Source organism: Marmota marmota, unplaced genomic scaffold, assembly GCF_001458135.2.
Source record: "Marmota marmota marmota unplaced genomic scaffold, marMar, whole genome shotgun sequence".
NCBI classification, from domain to species: domain Eukaryota; kingdom Metazoa; phylum Chordata; class Mammalia; order Rodentia; family Sciuridae; genus Marmota; species Marmota marmota.
In genome coordinates this window covers 9,067,270-9,091,667 of record NW_025999862.1, presented here as the reverse complement: position 1 = coordinate 9,091,667, position 24,398 = coordinate 9,067,270, and the positions used below count along the sequence as shown (strand labels likewise).

General features: G+C 38.2%; 1 long non-coding RNA gene across 2 annotated transcripts; it reads right to left on the bottom strand.

Moving 5' to 3' along the window:
• Positions 1-7,404: 7,404 nt before the first annotated feature.
• On the bottom strand, positions 7,405-23,988 carry LOC125618700. 2 transcript variants are annotated; one of them, XR_007350099.1, is made up of 4 exons: positions 22,374-23,988; positions 10,583-10,718; positions 10,131-10,270; positions 7,405-8,557 (listed from the first exon to the last, which is right to left on the bottom strand). It is a non-coding gene; the product is annotated as an uncharacterized LOC125618700 (long non-coding RNA). The 2 variants fall into 2 exon arrangements; XR_007350100.1 differs by lacking the exons at positions 7,405-8,557; positions 22,374-23,988 and adding an exon at positions 14,274-14,812.
• Positions 23,989-24,398: the final 410 nt, after the last annotated feature.

Here is a 24,398-nt window from a genome sequence, read left to right as displayed (position 1 = left end):
TGGGCCCAAGGTGAGGCAGCATATCATGGGGGAAGGGTCCAGTGGAGGAAAGCTGCTCTCATGGCCCGAAGGAGGCAGAAAGAAGAAGCAGGGAATGGTCACAGGGAAGAATAACCTTTCCAGGGCATATCTCCATTAACCCATCTCCTCTAGCCATGCACCACCTGCCTTCAGTTATCACCTGGTTAGCTCATTCAAACTAGGATGGACTGATTAGGTTACAGCTCTCAATAATCCAATTCAATCATGTCACTTCCAAAATTCCTGCATTAACACAGGAACATTGGGGGGACACCTCATATCCAAACCACATCAGCTATGGAATTGTCTAAACTAGCAAATCATCTAGCCTTTCTGGGGTTCAATTTCTTCACTTGACATATGAAGATGATATAATCATAGTGTAATTGTGTATATTAACTAGAACAGGACATATATTTTTATAAGGAAGTGACCAAAAAAAAAATTAAGTAAATTGCCCAGCCATTGTATAAAAGGGCCAGAATTAGAACACAGCTTAATTTCACTCTAAAAATCTCTACTATTTACCTCTATTGTAGCAACTACAAATCTAAGCTATGAAAACTAGAATTAATTCAAAAAGACTAAAATCTCATTATGAATATGCCCTTATGTGACACAATTACTACAAACCTACTTTTCCAACTAACTACCCTGTAAGAAGAGATTTTTTAATGAGCTACCTTTAGAATCTGGAACAGAATAAAGTGAATCTTAAATGTTGGCTTGCTGCTGAAAGGACTGTGCACTGAGACTCTATAAGGGTCCTTCCCAAAGCAGAACCCTTGCTCAGTTATGGTTCCCTTCAATCGACTCTTCTCTTCCAACAAATAAGCCAAAAAACTGTTCTTCTATTTAAAAAAAAAAATCAAAAAGTTCTCCCTGTGTGCACAATGTCTTTATGGTGTCTCTAGTAAATTATTTTCACATGTTGTCTCCCAGACCCACTGACTGCTGAAAGCCCACCCCACCTCATGCCTAGTATGACCTCTTACCCAAGAGGTCAGTACCCAAAAGGCAGTGTGAGCCAACTGCCTTGTGTGTTCCATTACCCATGAGATTATGAATAATTGTGGGTAATTGCTGAGGCAACTGAGTTACAGCTAATTACTAGCGTGGTCTTAATCCTAGCCACCAGTGAAAGCCAAAGCTAACTGCCATTTCACCATTTCACTCTCACTGCAATGAATACAACTTTAGTTTTAGTTGATGCCAAAACATTTTATGAACAGAGTTTGAAATCCCAAGGGAATTAGATAGCTGAGTGCTTAAATGTATAGAATTTTTCCCCACTTTTAATTTGCTGCCAGATATTTTTAAGGGCAACTCAACTTCCTCTATACCCTAAGCAACTACACCAGCCTCTGTTATGGTTATAAACATTATTCAGAGAACACCTGACTCTACAACCTGCTAAATATACAATATTATCAAAATTTAGGGCTTAATTTGTAAGGCTAAAATGAAATAATAGACTTTAAAGTTCTTTGGAAAGATGAAAGCACAAGACAATTATGAGATATCATTTTTATCCCTCTTATAACTATGACCTACAACACTTTATATAAAACATAATTTGTTAATTACTACACATAGCTTGTCAGTGATAATCAGTACCTACCTGGATAATTGTACACCATCGCCTTTCTTTGAACAAGAAGGCTATATTATTTCCTCTCATTCCCTAAATCCACATTTTAATTGCTCTGACTTGGTAATGCTTTCAATACTTTAGTAGGTTACATCTCCAGCATTTTGGGGATACAGGTATTTGATAAATTATATAAGATAGCCAATACTTTATTATGAAGCAGTTTTTGTGTTAAATGGTTTTGTACAACTGTAGGCTAAGGTAAGCATTCTGAACATGTTTAAGGTAGGCTACACTAAAGTCTGATGTTTGGGAAGTTAGGTATATTAAATGCATAATCAATTTACAATATTTTCAAATTACCAAGGGTTTGTAAAGCTAAAACCCCATTGCCATTCAAGAACATCTTTATACACTTGCTCAGCCAACTAATACTTATTAAGTGCTTACTGCATGCAGAACATGCTCTAGGTTCTGCAGACTTGATAGTGAATGAGACTGAAGTATACGTTTGATACTACCAAAGTGTCAACAATAGGAAACAAATAATAAACAAGAAAATGTTAAATCAGAACATTCTTTCTGACATAATTACAATACAGCTATGTGGCAGAAGTAACTGGGGGGCACACACCTCCTGTCTGAGGTGGCACTATTAACTGAAATTTGAAAAGACAAGGAGGCTCAGGAAGCCTATCCCTCTTTCTGGGTCTTCTCTTCTTATACATAAGTCCTATTCTGCAACTCTGCTTCTGCTATGGTTCTGAAGTTCCTATATCAGAGCAGCCCTCCCAGCCCAGGTCTTCCACTAGGCTGGCTGTTCCCTGGGTTTCTTGATTCACTTCACTCAACAGACTGAAAAGGGCTCTAGCCTTTGTTCACCACCACTGCACTACAATGTTGGCATTATTCAATCTGTTTTACCTATGGGGCTTAGTAACTAACTACAAGATTTATTAGGTGTGTACTATGTGTCAAAACCATAAAAAAATGAAAAATGTCTGTGCTGAGCACAGTGGCACACACCTGTAATCTCAGTGACTCCAGAGGCTGAGGCAGGAGAACTGCAAGTTCAAGGCCAGCCTCAGTATGAGCAAGGCCTTAAGCAACTTAGTGAGATGCTGTTTTAAAAATAAAAAATAAAAAGGGTTCTTTAGTAATAAAGCAGCCCTGGATTCAATCCCAGTCTCCCCCCCCAAAAAAAAAGGATAAATATTTGAGAAAATAGATAGGTTTACCCTGATTTGGACATTACACAATGTGTACATGTATTAAAAGATGTATAGTACCTCATACCTATTTATAATTTTATGTATCAGTTAAATATTAATAATAATAAAAACAGATAAAAGCAAAGAAGCAATTTCTCCAACCATCACAGAGCTATAAGACCAGAGACTTCTTTCATTTTCCTAGGCTTATGTTTGTTTGTTTATTTATTTAATCTATTTATGTACCAGGAATTGAACCAGGGGCACTTAACTATTGAGCCACATTCCCAGATTTTTTTTTTTTTTGAGACAGGGTTTCACTAGGTTGCTTGCAGCTTCACTATGTTGCTGAGGCTAGCTTTGAACCTGCAATCCTCCTGGGCCCCTGGGATTACAGGCATGCACCACCATGCCTGGCTTCTTGTGCTTGTAAAAACTATTGAGATTCTGTGCAGCCTGAGAGGGTGATTTGGAAAGCTCCAAAATCAAGTGCTATGTATTTTATATACCTGGAAGTGAAATATTGAACTAGACTTAATTTTTCATGTGCTTGTTTTTAAAATTTGTTATTTGTTTTAATTAGTGATACATAACAGTAGAATGCATTTATGCACATTGATATATCATACATAGATGGAATTAATTCCTCACTTTTCTAAGTGCACATATTGTAGAAATATTGGTCATGCAGTCACATATATACATAAAGTAATAATGTCTGTTTTGTTCTACTGTCCTTCCTATCCCCACATCTCCTCTCCTCCCCTCCTTTCACTTCCCTCTACCTAATCTAAGGTAATGTTATTCTTCTCTAGTGCCCATTCTCCCTATTGTGAATTAGCATCCACATATTAGAGAAAATATTTGACCTTTGGGGTTTTTTTATTTCAAAATGTTTGCATAATATTTTGTGTATTATATACAAATAAGATATGTATGCAACAATAATATATAGAATATTACTGGCCCCTTAGTATTTCTTTTTTATTGATTTTTTAAAAAATAAATGACAGCAGAATGCATTGCAATTCTTATTACACTTACACAGCACAATTTTTCATATCTCTGTATATAAAATATATTGACACCAATTTGTGTCTTCATACATGTACTTTGGATAATGATGTCTATCACATTCCACTATCCTTGCTAGTCCCCTGCCCCCTCCCTTTCCTCACACTCTTCTTCCCTATCTATAATTCATCTATTCCTCCCATGCTTCCCCGTCCCTACCCCACTATGAGTCAGCCTCCTTATATCAGAGAAAACATTTGGCATTTGTTTTTTTGGGGATTGGCTAACTTTACTTAGCATCATCTTCTTCAACGCCATTCATTTACCTGCAAATAATTCTATTCTCTTTTATTGCTGAATAAAATTCCATTGTGTATATATGCCACTTTTTTTAAATCCATTTATCCACTGATGGGCATCTAGGTTGGCTCCACAGTTTAGCTATTTTGAATTGTGCTACTATAAACATTGATGTGGCTGTGTCCCTGTAATATGCTGTTTTTAAGTCCTTTGTGTATAGACCTAGGAGAGGGATAGCTGGGTCAAATGCTGGTTCCATTCCAATATTTCCAAGCAATTTCCATACTGCTTTCCATATTGGCTGCACCAATTTGCAGTCCCACCAACAATGTATAAGTGTATCTTTTTCCCCACATCCTCTCCACCACTTACTGTTGTCTTCATAATAGCTGCCATTCTGACTGGAGTGAGATGATATCTTAGAGTGGTTTTGATTTGCATTTCTCTAATTGCTAGAGATGATGAGCATTTTTGTATATATATATATTTGTTGATTGATTGTATATCCTCTTCTGAGAAGTGTCTGTTCAGGTCTTTGGCCCATTTGTTGATTGTGTTATTTGTTTTTTGGTGCTTAGCTTTTTGAGTTCTTTACATACCCTAGAGATTAGTGCTCTATCTAATGTGGGAGGGGTAAAAATTTGCTCCCAGGATGTGGGCTCCCTGTTCACCTCACAGATTGTTTCTTTTACTGAGAAGAAACTTGTTAGCTTGATTCCATCCCATTTATTGATTCTTGGTTTTAATTATTGTGCTATAAGAGTTTTATTAAGGAAGTTGGGGCCTAATCCCACATGATGAAGATTAGGGCCTACTTTTCCTTCTATTAGATGCAGAGTCTCTGGTTTAATTAGTATTTCAAATCAAATCAATTCTTTAGGACACTAAACTTTCAGCGGTTTCCCACTTCCCCCATAAACTGCAAATGGGTGAACTATGGGCCTGCCAATGCTTTAGGGGAAGGTGAAGAGTCACACACAGTTCCACAACCAGAAAACTTCCCCTTAAAATATCCATGATTTTCTGGTTCCTCTGGGGAAAGTCAGAAGTCCTGGCATCTTTGACATCACAGCTGGAACTAAACAACAACTGTCCACCAATTTCCATCAACAACAGTTTCATAAAATGTCAATTTCACATTATTTTTAAATTTCCATATTGATTTCTTCTTTGATTCATAAGAAGTTAGGAGTATATTTTCCAATTTCTGAGCCCATGGTGTGTGTGTCTTAAAGTTACCTTTTCATTATAGATTTCTAACTTAATTGCGGTGTTTATGTAATGTGCTTCATATGACATTCATTCTTAATTTTTTGTTGAGACATGCTTTATGTCTAAATCAAGGTCAGTTTTCATAAATCCTCTGAATGTTCCCCAGCATTTGGGAGAAGTGTTCCATACATATCCACAGAGCTGGTTAACTATATATTTACTGACTGTTTATCTGTTCTGTCTATAAATATCTAAAGAAGTTATCTGAAAAACTCCCTTTGTGATGGTTGATTTATTTCTTAATTTAGCCAAATTAACTAGGCACTGTGTAATGATCTCTGAAATGTCTTTTGCCTTAAAATAGATATTATCTAATATTATTCTGGCTATAGTGATTTTCTTGAATTTGTATTTCCCTGGGATAATTGTATATATCCACCCACTTTCAGCCCACTGTTTCTCTTTGTTTGAACTTATAAATTATCCATATCTGAATTTATGGCATCTAGGTATGTATATGTACACTCTGAATTGTCCACACAATGACAAAATTGCTTACTGATTGCATTCATTTCTCAGATGCATGACTATTTATTTACATGATCATCCTTTTTTACACACCCAGATTTAAGTACTCAAGCTACTCTCTACTGTTCAACAAGTAATTCCAAAGCATGTGATAAATAATTGTCTGAAATAAATCTGTTCTCTATTATTTGAATAAAATTCTGAAAGACTTTAAGCAACAATGTAATTTCTCCTTCTTGACTTACCCCTTTTATTCCTTTTCTCATATATAGAAATATTTTCTTGTGATTAATAGAAACTTTATTTATATATAGTATGTTAATTCAAAGTATCCCCCTGGTTTCATGAGTCAACTAACCTCCCTTTTACCTGATAACTCTGTTTAACAGAGCTCTGAATCAACATTAGCTGTTTGAAATGAGTACAGTGCAGGAAACATTGACCTGAAGAACATTTTATCTATATTTAAACTTGCTATAGAAAACATTACCCAATGGTGTCAAACTTATACCTAAGTGACCCTCATGTTAGAGTGATCACATACATAAGTTAAAGTTGTTTAATCTTTGGGGAAAAAACATACAAATATTGATTTATACTCCAATTAAATCCATGATTATTTTTAAATTATTGTTTTAAATAAATTGCCAGTTAAACTGCACCACCATATCACACTAAAGCGTGCTTCAGCAAGATGTACATTGGCATTATGGATTTGCCTACTTTCAGAATATCAATGTGTACCCCAATTCTGGAAGCACCACATTATAATATTAAAATGGAGAGTCTTATAAAATCTTACAGAAAACAGACAGTTAGGTAAAGAGAACCCAACACTTTCATCAACTCAGATCTTCCACTCCCTAACCTCAGAAAGATTCTAATTCAGAAGCAGCAAGCTTAATTGCTTAGGAGGGCTTGCTTGGAATGCCAATGACTACAAGGGCAAGGTAGAGACCCTAGCAAAGTGGAAAGGATTGGTCCTGTCCAGAGGGGACAAGCCAGTTGTTTCCATGTGAGAGAGCTGCAGATCTCCCAAACCAAAAATCTATATTTTTATGTAAAGTTTCCAATTTTACAAGTTTGTTATAATCAAGTGGATGGGGAAGTTTTGCATGATTAATAAAAATATAAAATAAAACATGGGAGATTGTTATCATCATCTCAGAATGGAGAAAAATATCTCTAAAAATGATGAAAAACTCAGAATACCCAGGAAAAAAACAGAATTTGTCTATATAAAACTTTTATAATTCCTCATAACAAAAACACGATAAACAAGGCAAACTCACATGCAAGAGCTAGAAAAGTATTTGCATATGCAAATAAAATGCTCATTTTCTTAATATAAAAGTCATCTTAGAAAAAAATTTTACATGTGTATTATATACTCCAACACAAAATTATGGACAAAATATGAAGAGATGGTTTCACAAATGTTTCATATACACATGAGAAGACAAACAACATTACTCATAATAAGAGAAATGCTAATTGTATTATAATGGAATCCCATATTTCACTGACTAATTTAGAAAAGATCAAAGAGCTTTAAATCACACTGTTGGCAAAGAGAGAAAACAGACCTCTCCTACATTGGCAAGAGATGATAAATTGGTAAACATATAAAGGAGAGCATTTGGCAGAAATTGTCAAATTCACAAATAATGCATACCTTTTGACCCAAAGTCATTTTGCATTCAAATATACAAAATGAGCCAATTATACAATTATAAGGATATTGATTGAAATTCTCTCTGTGCACAATCTAAAATACAAAGCTCCTGAATTGATTCAATTTAAGCTGATACTAAGAGAAAGTAGAAACAAGAAGTCTGGGGAAAAGATTAGCCACACCAGCCCAGAGCCAAACTGCAAAGAAGAGTGTAGCAAGGGTGAGTCACACCTCTCCCACCAGAGTGTAGAAGACAGGATGAAATTTATTTTTTAGGTGAACAGGACGGAAATCAACCCCTATGCAGCTCCTGAATTCACACACTTCAGTAACTAACACTTATTGCATTTCTTCTCTGTCCAGGCTGTAGTATCACCCATACATACTCTTTTTTAATATAAAACACTTCAAGATATGTAGCTTCAGGTTTATTTTTAGTAATATCCAGGAAGTTCAAGCAACTTGCCCAACTTTCCACACATGTAGATGGGAGCACTAGTGTTCACCTGCAGTTCTTTCCATCACACCCCAGGCTTCTTGAAGAAGAAAAGATCACTTATGTCCTATTTCTGTTTTTCTAATATGCTATATAAAAATTTCTCATATTCAAATAAGAGGCTTTAAAACAACCACCAAATTTTCTTTTTCAGACAAGAATACAAATATGCTCAGGTTTGAATATGATAGGGAGGAAGTCAGAGTCCACCCATCACATTTTTCATTATTATTAAAGTAGCTGATCCATTTTATGAGTTATTTATTTTTTATTCTAATTTGCTATATACAGCAGCACAATGCATTACAATTCATATTACACAAATAGAGCACATTTTTTCATATCTCTGGTTGGATACAAAGTATATTCATACCATTCATGTCTTCATACATGTACTTCATTCCAGTGGGGGGAATGAGATTTCTCATTATTTAAAGAAGATATGCTACTTGTTGACTCTGTACTCTTTGGGGCAATCATTTGGCTCCACGGAACTCAGTTTTTTTAATCTGCAAAATAGTGGAGATAATAGTTACTACTTTTTGTGGAAAAAGCTTAAATTTATGGGAAGTGTTTAAAATTTGTCTTACTGTGGCACAATGCATTTTTCAAAGACTGTAAAAAAGTCTCCTACCATATGAGCTCTTCTTCACTGTCACCTTGGCACTCTTCCACCAAGAGGTGGAGTCTATTTCTTCATTCTCTCGAATCTGGGCTTGCTCTGGTCAGCTTTGACAAGAGAATATGGAGGAAGTGATATTGTTCTGGACCTTATGTAGTGTGGCTGCATCTTTTGCTTCTACCCCCAGAAGCTAGCTACCACTTGAAAAAGTACAATTTCCCTGTGACAGTCATGCTATGAGAACCCCTGGGGCTTGTGGATAGACACAGGAGGATGAAATGCCACATGGAGAGAGAGAAGCCAAAAAGTGCAGAGGAGTCAGATACATGAGTGAAGAAGCCATCTTGGAAGTGGAATCCATCCCACTGCCCAGCCAACACCACAAGGAGCAGAGATAATCCAGCCAGCCAACCCCTTTCCCAAAGTCCTGTCTTATAAACCATGATCAAAACAAAATGGTTGTTTTAACCCACTCGGTTTTGGTGTCATTTGTTATAAAACAATTTAGTATAAAGGTTTGAAAAATCATGCTTATCATAATTTATACTAGGAACATGCAAGCCCCCTCAAAAAACATAATAATAAATAGCTATAATAATTTCACTGATAAAAAAATTTTAAAAATTTAAAATGGTATTTTAACCAGTGGCACAAAACAGAGGTCTTCAGTAATTCCCCAAAGATAAAAGAATGTGAACATAGATATAAAATTTAGTGTAATTTACTACATAATATTACATTGTTGGGAGATACTAGACTTGGGCAGAGCCGGTTTAATTTCTAGAGCACAAAGATAAAACAAATGTTCTCATAGTTCACTGTTTTTTGGAGTCAATATTTTTGAGAGTGAACATAGGAAAAAGCCTGGAGATACATTTCTGTGAGCATACATAAATTTTTATGACTTACTTATTCTTATTTAAAATGATTCATAGGGTGAGAGCTGACTGTGAAACTCTTAGACATGTGAAATCTTTGTGTTGTAAAATGCATAGGAAGACAACCAGTTGGTATCCACTTTTTCCCCACTCACAATTTGACTGGTAAAATACACTCAGGCTACAGTAGTCAAACAAACTGCTTTATATCAACAAACAAAGCAGAATAGCATCTCTCAGTAATATCATACTCAGAGAGAGCCACAGGACAGGATTATAATCTTTGTGACCTTACACCTGTCCCTGTAGCTGTCAGAGCCAGCTGCCTTCCAAAAATTTTAAGTTAACACCCCCTCCTCCTACACTGCAATTGTCTTGTAATGAGGGACAATGTCTTCACTCCCATTAACAAAAAGTCCTCCATATACCTTTCCCTCCCCCATAGTTGTGCCTAAACTAGATTCAGTCTTCTTTAAAATTAAAAGTTAACTGAATTAAACTTAAAAAGATGGAGAATATCCAGTCTTACCCTAAAGGAGATTTTAATCTAACACATAAATTGGTCAAAAAACAGTTACTGACCTGGTGTACAAACAGCCTTGTCCTGGACCTAAACAATTTGTTTAAAAAGTAGTGAACTATGTCTGATCTAAACTTTATTCTTGAGTGCAATTTCTTCTGTGACTTCTGCTAGAAACATGAAGGGGCTCTGGTTACCAGTCCTGGAAATTGAGAACATAGCTTTTGATGAGAATACATTGTTGTGCAAAGAAATTGATGCAAAGAACAATAATTCAGGAATAGTTCCCAGTCATTGATTGCTCACTATATGCCATTCATGGTATATAGGTGACTTTCCACATATTCTTTTATTTAATCTTTACAACAACAGGATGAAGTGGGTATTATTATATGGATTTGTAGTTTAGGAAGCTGAGGGTATATGGAAAATAAGCCCTCACTCTCCATCACCAAAGCCAAAAATAATTAAAGGATGGGGTGAAGTTTATATCTCTAATTTTATTCCAACTCACCTACATAATGTGATGGTGAAGGAATTTCAGTGCAGGACCTTCCCTCTTGCCCACATCAGTGGCCCCTAAGATTTGCTTTACAGATGCCAGAGTCTCACGCCAAGCTATAGGGACGATTGGGATGGAGCTGAGTTACCTGAAAGCAGCATCAAAGAGAGAGTTCATGAGTTCTGTGATCCCAAATCCCCACAAGTTCCCTGACTCCTTCTTCAGGCCCAAGGATCAGCTCTTTATTTCTTCCCCCAACTTTGGTAGCCACCCAGTATCACTCTAACAAATGGTTCATGTACAACCAAACTGCAGCTGATTACTTAGTACCAAAGAGCATGATGAAAGAAATCAGATGGTCACACTGAGATATAACAAGTGTAATATTCTCAGATCCGAGATCTGAGTTTGGAATAAGCCCATATGCACATTGACTAACCTACTGATCAAATCAGTGCCCCTGGTCATAGAGACAGTACTCTTGCTGCAAGTGGACCCTTAGGGACCAAGCTAGTTGGCTAATGAGTGTGCAAGATAAAGTAAAGCTACATAATTCATGCTCAAACTTCAGATTTCCCACCTCCAGGCAGGGAAAATCATACATGGCTTTTCTGTGATGCTGAAAGTGTTACTTAACATCTTATAATTGAGTTAATGGAAAACTAAACCTAAAAGATTGACACTGCTGTTTGCTCAATCTAAGTATTAGTTAAATTCACAATCTTACAAAGTCTTCTCTTTGAAATGTGAGCATTCTTTGATGCTATAATTTGATCTTAAGTGTCCTAAAGACCCATGTGTTTAGTGGTTCCCAGCTTGGTATTCTTAGGAGGTGGTGGACAATATAAGAGGTGGGGCCTAATGGGAGGTCTTTAGGTGATTGGGAGCATCCTCTTCAAGAGGACTGTGGGACCCCAGTCTCTCTCTCTCTTTTTTACCTTCTGGGCATGAGGTGAGTAGTTTTGCTTTTCCACACATTTCCATCAATATGTGTTGTCTCACCTCCAGCCAAAAAGCAACAGGCTCAATCAATGTGGACTGAAAACTCCAAAGCTGTGAGACAAAAATAAACCTTTTCTCCTTATAAGATGATTATGTCAGGTATTCATTATAGTGATGAAAACCTGACTAACACAATCTGGAAAGAGTGGAATACCCACAATTTCAATAATTTGAACCATGACATCAGAGGGATTGGAGTACAGGCAGAAGTTGCCATATAATTTTCACAAGAAAACAATAAAGTAGACAAACTTTACATATATTTTACAAATAAGAAAATACTTTATACACAAGAAAAACTTACAGGTTTCGTATTATAGGAGGCAGAACCAGAATTCAAACCAGAAAGTCTGACCCAAAGTCCATGTTTTTATAATTAGGACTGAGAAAACTAATGGACTTTTCAGGCCTTCTGGAAATCTCTGCCAGAAGGACTCAACTCTGCCATTAGAACACAAAAGCAACTCTAAGTAACATATTTGCAAAAGAGGACGGCTGTGATACAATAATACATATGGACACTGAAATTCGAATTCTACAATATGTCCTACATCACTAAATGATATTCTTTTGATTTTCAAAAAGAAATTTAAAATGTAAAAATCATTTTTAGCTCAGGAGCCATGTAAAGCAGACATGGATATAGTTTTCTAGCTCCTGCTGTCATGGTGCATCAGCAGAATTGAGACCTATCTTTGAAAATGGGTGTGTGATTCCTGGAAAACATACACGAGAGGCCTTTTATAGGTAAGGACAGCATGTGATTATTCTCTGGCTATGAGCAGTACAACATCATGCTGCCAAAGACAACAGAGCCCATCTCTCAATTGTCCTCCTAGGCCCCATGTATAGCTATACAGAATTATCCATATTTTTAAAAAGGATCACAGAAGGAGGAACTTGAATGTTTGGGGAAAACACCCAGACTGATGTGAGACCAGCTGGAATGGAGCTTTCAGCCAAAGAACCAAAATACAAAGAGCCAGGCGTGTTTACTCTGTAACCTATAAATGATTTATGAGAACTTTAATATGGCTGCTGAGTATACCTGTAGGCTTGTTAGACGTTTTATTTTTTGACCAGGGAAAGATTGTATAAATTGAAGACCCCAATGTGTTAGCTTAGATTCCAGAGTCAATGGCATGTTTTAAGAGTTCTGGAAGAAGTCTCCCTCTGACCCAGTCTCCTCTTCTCCCATTTTGACCAATGTGTGTTTCTCCACAGTCATTAAAACTCAGACATTAATGATACAAAGAAGACACCATGTCTACTAAGAATTCCACATCTGATTTCAAGAAAGGCAGAAAAAATAGGAATGGAGTGGAGAAGACTGTCAAAAGCAACTTGGTCACTGAGAGAAGATACACTCAAACAAATGCAGGCAGAATGAACCATTTTAATACAAGTCTTCAAAACTGTTGAACTTTTTAGAAAGCTACACAAAACTACCATGTTTAGATTTAATACAGGTAAAAGGATGAAAAGATTTGCATTCTCCATCCCCAGTAAACTGTGCCTTGCAATTTAAGAAAAGGAGACATGAAATTGGGTCTAAAAAGGCAAATATGTCCTCTCTTTTGATTTGCAAGATAGTCTGTGCTTATGAAATAATCTTGAAGATATGTCCTTTTTGTTTTTTTGTTTGCTAATTTAAATGAGGAATAGCAGAAAAGAGTAAAATGTATGGTTTGAGGATAAAATCAGTGGCTAAGAATTGTATGGTTGACAGCAATTATCAGGAGCAATTCATTTCAAAAGATTTGACCACTAAATTTGTACCAGACATTCAGATTGATGGTGCAAAGATAGTAAAGTTTTCAAAAACGTCTTTATTTGCAGAAATATAACCTAATTATGTAGAATAAAATGTGTACTTAAAAATGTTTTAACTCTAGTTCCTGCAACTCTAGTCCACCATACCTTGGGAAAGTTAGACCAACACAGGCCTTGTTGGAAGGGAGGGGCACCAGTCCTTCACAGGGGGTGTTTCATGACAAGGTGGAGATCAAGGACTTCCAATATGATGAGGACTTCGAAATGTATTTGTACTCCTATTGGTGTGGGGATAACTTTTCTATCACCAAGGATCAATTTATGTGTGTAGAAATTGATGTGTCCCAAGCCCCTTCAACTAAGAGTTAGTTAAATGCTGAAGAAACCTTCAGGAATTCACATCCTGAACAGTTGAGAATAAGCCCAGATGGAAATATCAAATGCAGAGTAACTGACTTTTTTCACAGGGTCAGCTATTTCCTAGTTTCCTAGTTAGCGTGTGGATCTTTCCCCCAACTGTAGTGGTCATCGTCAGAGAAGAGGGCCCCAGACATGTCATACCTAGATTTCACATTCAGAAGGTTAAATTGGAAGCATTCTTAATTATGCATCTGAATTTAAAGGAAGATAATTTTAAATCAGTGCTTTCTTTCATTTAGTTATTATTTTTATATCTTAAACCTAAAATTCGCTATCTGATAACAGCATCATCTAACTCAGCATTAGGATTTATTAATTAAAAAGTGATTATGTTTTTAAGTAGTTACCAAGATGGTTAAAATTAACCCTTTCTTTGAAGTTAGACATCAGTTTTATTATTCTAACTTAAAGAAAATCCATGGCTTCATCGGTACTGCACTTTCAGTTCCCTCACCAACCAGTCTCCCCAATCTAGAGTTCATGTTCTATTCAGCTTGTCATCCCTCACCTGTACAGGTATAGGAGATGGGGTCAGAGGTTTTCAGCTGTCAGTTCTCATTTCAGGTGTGGGAGCTTGCTGGAACAGAATGGGCAACTGAAACCTTTATAAACTCAAAACTGTCTGAATCATGAATTACAGGGGTGGAAACTCTGGTTTTCATCAATGACTTGATGTTACAACACTTTTGAGTTTGAAAATTAAGTCAGCTGTTTAAAGGGTTCTGCATATACTTTATACATTCAGAATTAGTTTTCTTGGATAGCACCAAACATTTTTATAACTGTACATTTAAGTTTATTATCAGGATAAATTGTATTAGCATGCTAAGTAAAATCTGAAAATTAAAAAAAAATGTTTTAACTCAAGACTAGCAAAGAAATACTCTTTCAGCACTGTAAGAAAAGAATATATGCAGTAAGTCATCTAGTCCGTGAGTCTTCTTTGGAAGGCCTGATGTTGTTTTGTTTGTTGCCTTTAAGAGATTTACAATTTGAGAGTTTCTTTAAACTTCCCTCCTCCAGCTCCAGAATCTGAAGATTCATATGCTTACCCCACCCCTTATAGGAGGAATATAATATCATTGTTAACTTCATCAAAAATCAATACAAGGGAAGTGAGCATTTAAGAGAAAGAGGTTGCAACAAGGGTTCCTTTGGTCAAATCAGCTGCCTACCTGTTTTTGTATGGCTCACAAGCTTAGAATGATCTTTATAATTTTAAATGGTTGGGGAAAAGTTTTTAAAGAACATTCCATGACATAATAATTCTATGAGATTTACATTTCAGTGTCCACAAGGTTTCGTTGAAACACAAAACATCATTCATTTATGCGTGCCCTATGGCTGCCTTGGCACTGTAGTGGCACAGCCAAATAGTTCGACAGACTGTACAGCCCAAAGTCATCATATTGACTCTCTGGTCCTTTGCAGAAATGGCTTGCTGATCCTTACGTGAGAGGGGAAAAAAGGGATAAGAAACAGAGGGACTGAGGAAGGGAGGAAGGAGGGAACAGGAAGATGAGGTGGTACTTTCACTTCTGATTGTGGGAAAATACATTTGGAGCCCCTGAAGAGAGCCTGGAGAATTAATTCCTTGTTCCCTTCCAAGAGATCGAAACAAAATGGACAGACAGAGATATCCTGTCCACTCATGGATTTCTTTTTATAATATTTTTAAAGATTTTTAGATGGACACAATATCTTTATTTTATTAATTTATTTTTTTATATGGTGCTGAGGATCAAACCAAGTGGCTCATGCATGCGAAGCAAGTGCTCAACCACTGAGCTACAACCCCAGCCCCAACTCATGGATTTCTTTATAGAATGTGTCATATTTTTAAAATCCAAATTAAAAGATAGATTGAACATTCTTTGGAATTCTACACATGCTGAGAGGGCTGACAGGAGGTCTACTTTATAGAGTAAACCTTCCCTAAAAAGGACAGTACATCTGTTTAACAGGACAGAGTAGGTATGTAAACAGATGAGATCACAAATACAGACGCTTCACTTCTGATGCTGTATACTTCTATAGTCCCTAAATATTGCCATAAGCTTTTTAGTAATTTAATAGAGAAAAAAATGGGAGATGAAAAAGAAAAAAATAATGCACCATTAGAGAATTACAACCATGAATGCTGTGGACTCAAAGGTGATGGAAATCACATTAGACTATGCGACTATGTGGGAAAAGAGAAGTGGAAGAGGTGAATCAGAAAATGCTCTAGGAGGACATGACATCTGCAATCAACCTTTGAGCATCAATGACATTTGGAAGGGTGAAGAGGGCATCTTACCCTAAAGAGCCAAACAAAGGGTCTGTCTGGATGGTCTTCGGGTATATTGATTTGGGAAATGTGTTTGCAAGTGTGATGTATGGACACAGACAGACTTCACAAAATATTCAATTCTAAAGGAATTTTTATGTACCCTCGGACACTGTTGCTTATAAGAGAGATAACAAGAACAAAAGAGGAAAGAACGTATTTGTTTTGCTAACATAAATGTAGGAGATACTGTACCATCTTTTTGTTTATTTGTTTTTGGAGGAAAAGGTTCATTTAGGGGCTCATGGTTTCAGATGTCTCAATCCATAGAGAGCAGGCTCCATTCCTCAGGGCTTGAGGTGAGGCAGGACATCATGACATAAGAGTGTGGCAGAGGGAACCAGCTCACATTATGATCAGAAAGCAGAGAGATTCATATATATCAGATGCATATATACCCCACAGCTACACCCCCAATGAGCCACTTCCTCCAGCTACACCCCACCTGCCTCCAGTTACCACTCAGTTAATCCCATCAGGGATGAATTCACTAATTAGGTTAAGGCCATGACCCAATCATTTCTCCTCTAAACCCTCTTGCATTGTCTCACAATTTTTGGGTGACACTTAGGGTTAGGGTCTGGTTCTCTGAGAGAATCCCATCCAAACCATAACATTCCACCCCTGTCCCCCCAAAAGGTCACAACTATCTCACAATGGAAAAGACATTTAGTCCCTTTCTAAGAGTCCCCACAATCTTAGCAGTTCCGAGATTGCTCGAAGTTCACATCCAAAGTCTCCTCTGAGGCTCAAGGCAATCTCACATTGTGAGCTCCTGTAAAATTAAAAGCAATTTACAAGTAGCCAGTATATAATGGTACAGAGTAAATATTTCCATTCACAAAATTAAGGGCATAGAAAGAAGGGGTGGACCCAAAGCCAAACCAAAATCCAGCTGGGCAAATAAATCCTGTAGCTCCACGTCCGCCATCTGGGGATTCCTCAAATCCCTTCCCACCATCCCCATTCTCCCATTACACCTTTTACTCTGATCAAATGCCTTTCCCTCCTCATTAAGTTATTCAGTGAGTATTTACTGAGCATCTACTATGTGTCATGATATAAAGATTATGTAGTGAACACCAAGGAGTCACCAGTCACCAAAATGTCCACTGATGAAAAATCCCCAGTATCTCACCCAACACCTGAGGTCATGCTCTTACACACTCCTCTCTGCCCAGACATTTATTCCCCTCTCTTCTGACCAGATCCATGTCCTCTACCAGGTGGAAGCTTAGATACTGATTCCTCAGGTAGATTCTCCTTGACCACCCTGCTATGCCTCACCATATGAGTTGCTTCTTCCACATGCTCTCACAGAAATGTACTCCCTTCTCCTGGGCTTCATCACAGTCTGCCATCACCAGACTGCAACTGTTGCCCTGCCTAGGACAGGATTAGACGGGGAACAGGAATTATGTCTATGACCCAGCCTTTGTCAATGGGCATCACCCAAGATTAAACCCTACGGAAAATGGGTGGCCACTTCTCAACTCCCCCCATCCCCCCAACAAATGGCATGTGGCTACTATCATTTAACAAGTGCAAAAAAAGATCCACTCTGTGTAGGCCTAAGCCTGTCTTCAGATTCCTGGGACGTTAGGGTTTGGTTCTCTGAGAGAATCCCATGGGGAAGGGCCAGCCATCTGCCCAAGCAGTGTTTGGCACACTCTCTCTCAGTAAATGTTCATTTATTTCAACTCAATAATTAAGGTTTTCAAGGGAGGTTTGGGTTTTGAATGTCCCCCAAGTGTCCCTGTGTTGCAGACGTGGTCCCAGCGTGGCATTACTAGGAGGTGATGAAAACTCTAAGAGGTGGAGTTTAATGAGGTTCTGAGGTCATGGAGGATGTGCCCTTGAAGGGAAATGTGGAGCCCCAGCCCCCAACTCTTGCTTTCTAGCCATGAGGTGAGCAACTTTTGCTCTGCCACACACTCACCCCATGATGTGCTACTCTCCCCACAGGCTCAATCAATCGAGAACTGGAAACTTCAAAACTGAGAGCCTAAATAACCTTTTTCTCTTTATGAGTTAATTATCTCACATATTTTTTATAGTGACATAAAGTAGACTAACACCCCTAGTAATATTTAAATAAAGTCAGCATGAAAAATACCACTTGCTTATCTTATAGGAGATTTGAGTTGCTGGATAGCCTAAATGAGCTGATTTTGGGCTGGGGAGGCACCAAATATGTATTATTCCAGTAAGTTTCAGAACTGGATGACTTCTCACCTTGCCTTCATTCACTGTCAGCTTTCATTCGTTGGGTGCTTTTATTACTTTCCCCTGCAGATGCCCCTGTTTCTAATTAGAGCTGGGGGCCTGACCCCTGGAGAGCTGATAACAATTTTGCCCTAAGACGTTCGTTATTGGCTAACTGGAAAAGGCAGGTTAATGGTGTCTGCGTGGAAGGCATATTATTAGAAGTGAGCCTGTGAAGCAAACTCCCCATGACTCTAATCTTCAGGATGCTGACTCCTGAGGTCAGTAATTGGGCACCACAGAATTCACTAGAGCAGCAGGCCTAAGCCTGTCTTCAGACCTCTTTGAAATGCAGTTCCTGAGGTCAGGGAAATAATTGCTTCATTTGAAGAGGGTGGAAAGAGATGGGGAGAGAAGAAATAACCTTCATTATTTCTTCAGTTTATCAATGCACCATGTTCTCAATATCCCGGTCTCATTAAAATAACACAGGCTGCTTGAGAAACTCAATCACTTCCACAGTGATTCTTGCCAGTTTGCTCTTCCTGCCAGCTCAGAGATGCCTAATGGAAGATAAGCCCAGAGTCTGGGACCCTTCGCTTAGTCATTAATTCGGCAAGCAGGGTGCCATGGTGCTCATTAAAGTTCTTTACCCCTGTTATATTAAAACTCTTAATTAACAGGGAGGATATTTTAATGTCAATGCTTTGCAACTTTCCAAAGAAAAATGCCAATGTAATCAACTTGATCTCTTGACCACTGCTTCTAAGAGGAATCCACCCTCCTTCTCAACCCGCAGGGCTAACTCTGGGCTAGGTTCACTTTCCAGATAAGCTGGCAGAGGAGAATCTACATGCCTGGGATGCACTTGTCAGGAAGCACTGGAAAGTAGAATCGCCCGGGGAGTCCTCCAGTTTAGCCATTGTATTGTGATCCGGGTAATCTGAGAAAAGTTCCAGCCACATCCAGATATCCACATTTTGTATTCATATGCCATGAAAAAGGCAAGTGAAGCTCAGAGGAAAGAGGAAAGGGAGGGTGCCTTCCTCCTCTTTCAGCCAACTCTGCATTGCTCCCATGGGTCAGACTTAATCAGCCTCACAAAGAAAAAGAAACAGAAAAACCACGAGAAAGAAAATTAAGACCTAATTCAGGTTCACAAAGGAAAACTGTCAAAAATAAGGCAAAAAAATCATCTCTCTGCAAAAGAGATTTCTTTGATGAAAGGAATAAAATAAAACTCACACACTTAAACAAGACAGTAGTGGAAAAGTTTTTGTTTTGTTCTTTGAAAAGAAGACTCAATACCACATTGCACTATCATTATCGAGTTCCCTGGGCCCAACTAATGCACACACTAAAGAAGAGACTAGCCTGTACCAATTTGGCCTGTACTGTATCACAGAGAATCCACTGCTGAAGCAAAGGCGCAGCCACTGGCCCAGACACTTTAAGGACCTGCAGGGAGGATACTTCTTTCGTTCACATGGCTTTGGGATCTGCCCTTTGACTAGAGCTTCCTTCAGTACCATGCAAGCCCTACTTCTGAATTGACTCACCATTTTCCCACTATTTCCCTGTATTGTCAGTCTGAGAGCCAGAGTTGGGTATCTCCTAGGACACCAGGTCCTTTGAGTTTCTTTTCCTACTGTATCTAACCAAGAATCTGCTAGCCCAGCCACTGACATGGCCCCTTGTGACCTGCCTTGTTGGTGAACATTAGACCCGGTTAAGGCACAAGATATCATTTGCTTATAGCAGCAGTCAATATGCATAATTGGTGGGGAAATAATTTAGAGATAACATGAAATGCAGGGTAGTAAATTTAAACCAGCTCCACCTGAAGTAAGAAAACATTTTTAAAAGAATTACCATCTCTGTCCCTGTCCCTGCAACACCAACATCACAAACATTATTAAGCTCATTTTAAGGATTGTCTAAAAATTTCCTCTCTGTTCATCTCAATTTCAAGACAGATTGAAAATGCTCCTCTTGCTCCTCAGGCCACAAGAAAAGTATTAGAAGGAAATATATCAAAGCTCAGAGGCTGGAATTTTAAAAATGAGATTCAGATGTGTCTATAAATCTGACAGTGAGAGGCATGGAGACCCTTCAAGCTAGTGGGCAAAACATGTATGGAATTTGGTCTGTGACCTCACCTGGCCATTTGCTTCATTAAATCTGCTGGTCTGGGGCACACATGGGTCTGGGGTCAACCAGGATGTTTTCATCCCATTTACAATATGCATTGGTGTTTGTGCACCCTGGGGCTGCTGAGCCTTGTGCCTCCTGGTCAAGTGTCATGATTCAGCCAAATTCAAGAGACAGGAAACTGAGCTGGATGGATCACTGGTTTGATCTCAAGAGACAAATCCCTTGTTATGACTTCTTTCAGAGGCAGAAGATTGTTGGGGGAGATGAGGGGAGGAGACAGACAGAAAGGAGTGGAAGATGAGTGTTCAAGATTCACCCAGCCTTGCTTCTTGCTCTGACTTGCTACCTGCACGTCTGCACATCATCCTGCTCCCATTGCTACCTCTCTGTCTGCATATCTAACCAGAGAGAGTTTGAAAAAGTGCCCAGGAGTGAAGCACAGAAAGGTACCCTGAAGCAAGTAGCAGGGATTCTGGAGTAAGATAATTCTAGGTTCGGTGCCTGGGTATGCCCCTCATCAGCTAAGTGAGCATAAGCAAACAATTTAGTTTTGCTGTGCCTTGTAAAAGGGAATGACAATATCCATGTGTCCCAAGTGGAATGAATAATATAACATACATAAAGCATTTAGCACATGAATCCTTAATTAATATACATCAGATCCCTTTTTTTTTCCTTCTCTATATTGCCTACTACAGAAGTTGTAAACTTTGAAACAAGTAAAGAAGAGGACTGGGAAATAAATTCTCTTAACAATGAGGAGCAGCAGAGAAGGATGAAAGGTGACAAAATCAAGGTTATTTAACCTGAGAACCACTAGAAGTGAAGATAGAGACTACAGTGAGAAAGTGGACTCACATGACACTGGCCCATTTACCTCAGAAACCAAGAATACCCTTCCACAGACTGATCAGGCAGCTGAATGACTGAGATGATTCATTTACCTAAATGCTTGACCAATTGCAGAAGTGTGTTATAGGAATTTCCTTAAGGATAATAATGTTTAACAGTTAAACCTGCCAATCTACCCACAGTTTTATCCTCTGTGAAACCAGGGAGTCCCTTTCCTGTCTTCTAGCTTGTCATATCACAAACACCATCTCTCCCACCTTCTTTCTGGAGAGCCGACTTTTTCCAAGATAGTCCCAAGGTGGGTAAGTAGAACTCACACAATTCCATAAGAACAGAAAATAGTTTGTGGCATACACACACAAATCTTCCCAAGAAACCCAGCCCAAACATATTGCCAAGAGCAGAAAAGTAAGTAAAAGTAAGACCTCATTTGGGTAACTCGTGGTTGCTTAATGATATATTTTGCTGACTCGTTCATTTAACAAGTAGAAATTTATGACAGGCACTGTTCTAGGAACTGGGAACACTCCCTGTCTTCATGGAGTTTAAAATTGAGAACCCACTGTGATCCTTTCTCAGAATTAAATACATACATACATGCTTTGAAACATAAAGAAAAAAAAGCAAGTTTGTCTCAAAGGTTTGAATTCAACTCACTGTCCCGCTCTACAGTTAAATAAAAGAGTAGTGTGGGACATTATTCATGTGTTTGGGTGATGTGGGTATAAACAAACCAACTTCACCGCCAATCATGTAAAAGTATAGCACATACAATTATGCCCAATGCATAAAACTTGATAATGATAATAAACAACTATGTTTCTGGTTTATAGATTCACTCTACTGTAAATTTTTTAAAATTATTTTGGAGTGGACTTCTTCTCCTTATGAAACAAATAAGCTTACTGCAAACAGTATGTTGTGTTACACAGGAAGCAGACATATATTTTGCTTAAGACATCTTTTTATTTGGGCCTATTAAGTATATAAAATAAGGGGTTTCATAGTGGCATATTCATACAAGCATATAACAAACTTATAACATATAAAAAATTTATTTTGGCTCACGATTTCAGAGGTCTCAGTCCATGGGAAGCTGGCTCCATTGTTCTGGGTCTGAGGTGAGGCAGGACATCATGGTGGAAGGACATGGAGGAAGAAAGCTGCTCTCCTCATGGTATCCAGGAAAGAGAAAAGGCATGGGGATGAGAAACACCTTTCCAAGTCCCTCTCCCAGTGACCTACTTCCTCCAACTAGCCCCTGCTCCCACAGTCTCCGCCACCTCCCAATCATCCTTCAGCTGTCAGTGGATTAATACATTGATAAGGTCAAAGCCCTCATGATCCTATCACTTCCCAATTGCCCAGCCTCTGAACATTGCTGCATTGGGGACCAAGCCCTAAACACACGAATCTCTGGGGGACACTTCATATCTAAATTGTAACAATCCACCTTTCTACTTTCATTGTTGTCTTTCCTCCTTCCTCTTATCCTTCTCTTTCTCCTTCCCTAGATTCTACATATGAGTGAAAACATGTGAACCTGTCTGAATCTGGGTTATTCACTTGACATGATGATCTCCAGCACCATCCATTTTCCTGCAAAGGACATGATTTCATTCTTCTTTAAGTCTGATTAATACTCCATTAGGCATATATACCACATTTCCTTTATCTATTCATCCACTGGTGGGCACCTGCACTGATTGCATAATTTGGCTATTGTGAATCATGCCATAATAATCATATTATCACGCCTCTTGATTGCTTCAAGTTATGCTGAATGCTTGACCCTTGCCATCTAGGTTTGTGTAAGTTGTCTATAATGATCACACAATAAAGATATGGCCTAACAACACATTTCTCAGAACACAATCTCCTTTGTTAAGTGATGCCTATTTGTAATTGGTTTTACATTTCTTTCCATGTTGGCTTAAATAAAACATGAGGGATTGCATACTGAATACATCTTACCTTAGCAAAAACTTACAGATTCTAGTAACACTGCTTCCTCTTCTAAATATCCACAGATCACCATTTAATGCATTCTTAGCCACATTGTATTTTTTTGGGGTGGGGGGAGGATTCCGGAGATTGAACTCAGGGGTACTCAATCACTGAGCCACATCCCCAGCCTTTTTTTTTTTTTTTTATTTTATTTAGAGACAGGGTCTCACTGAGTTGTTTAGTGCCTTGCTTTTGCTGAGGCTGTCTTTGAATTCACCATCTTCGTGCCTCAGCCTCCCGAGCCACTGAGATAATAGGTATGCTCCACCATGAGTGGCAAAAGTTTACTTTTTTGGCTTTTTTTGTTGTTTTTTTTTTTTTAAGTTTACTTTTTTGAATAAGTTTCTTTTTGAAAAATTCACCAAGGTGAGATGCCCTATCTTTGTCATCTGGACACTGTGTTTGGATGCATTTTCTGGAACTATAGCAGCCACATTGTGACTATGAGGAAAGTCAGCCTCAGTATAAGTCAAACAGCAAAGACTGATAGAGGGAAAAAGGCTAACCCCAGGCCCTGCAGTCAGATTTTATATGAAGTCATGACTAGTTTTTATTTCAATGGCATTTTGTTTTGTTTTGTTTTGTTTGTGGTGGGAGGGACAGGTACTGGGGATTGAACTCAGGGGCACTCAGCCACTGAGTCACATCTACAGCCTTATTTTGTATTTTATTTAGGGATAGGTACTCACTGAGTTGCTTAGTGCCTCTCCATTGCTGAGGCTTAGCTTTGAACATGTGATCCTCTTGGTTCAGCCTCCCAAACCACTGGATTACAGGTGTGTGCTACTGTACCTGGCCACAATGTATTTTTGCAGGATCTACTTTCCAAGCTATAGGTTGAGCATCCTCAATCTAAAAATCTGAAATTCGAAATGCTCCAAAATCCAAAATGTTTTGAGCACTGGCATGATACAACAAGCAGAAAACCCACAATAAAACATGGTTTCATGCACAAAGTTGTTAAAAATATTGAACAGTTACCTTCAGACATTATCTATAAAATATACATGAAACAAATGAATTTCATGTTTAGACTTGGGTCCCATCCCCAAGATATCTCATTATGATTATTCCAAGATTCCAAAA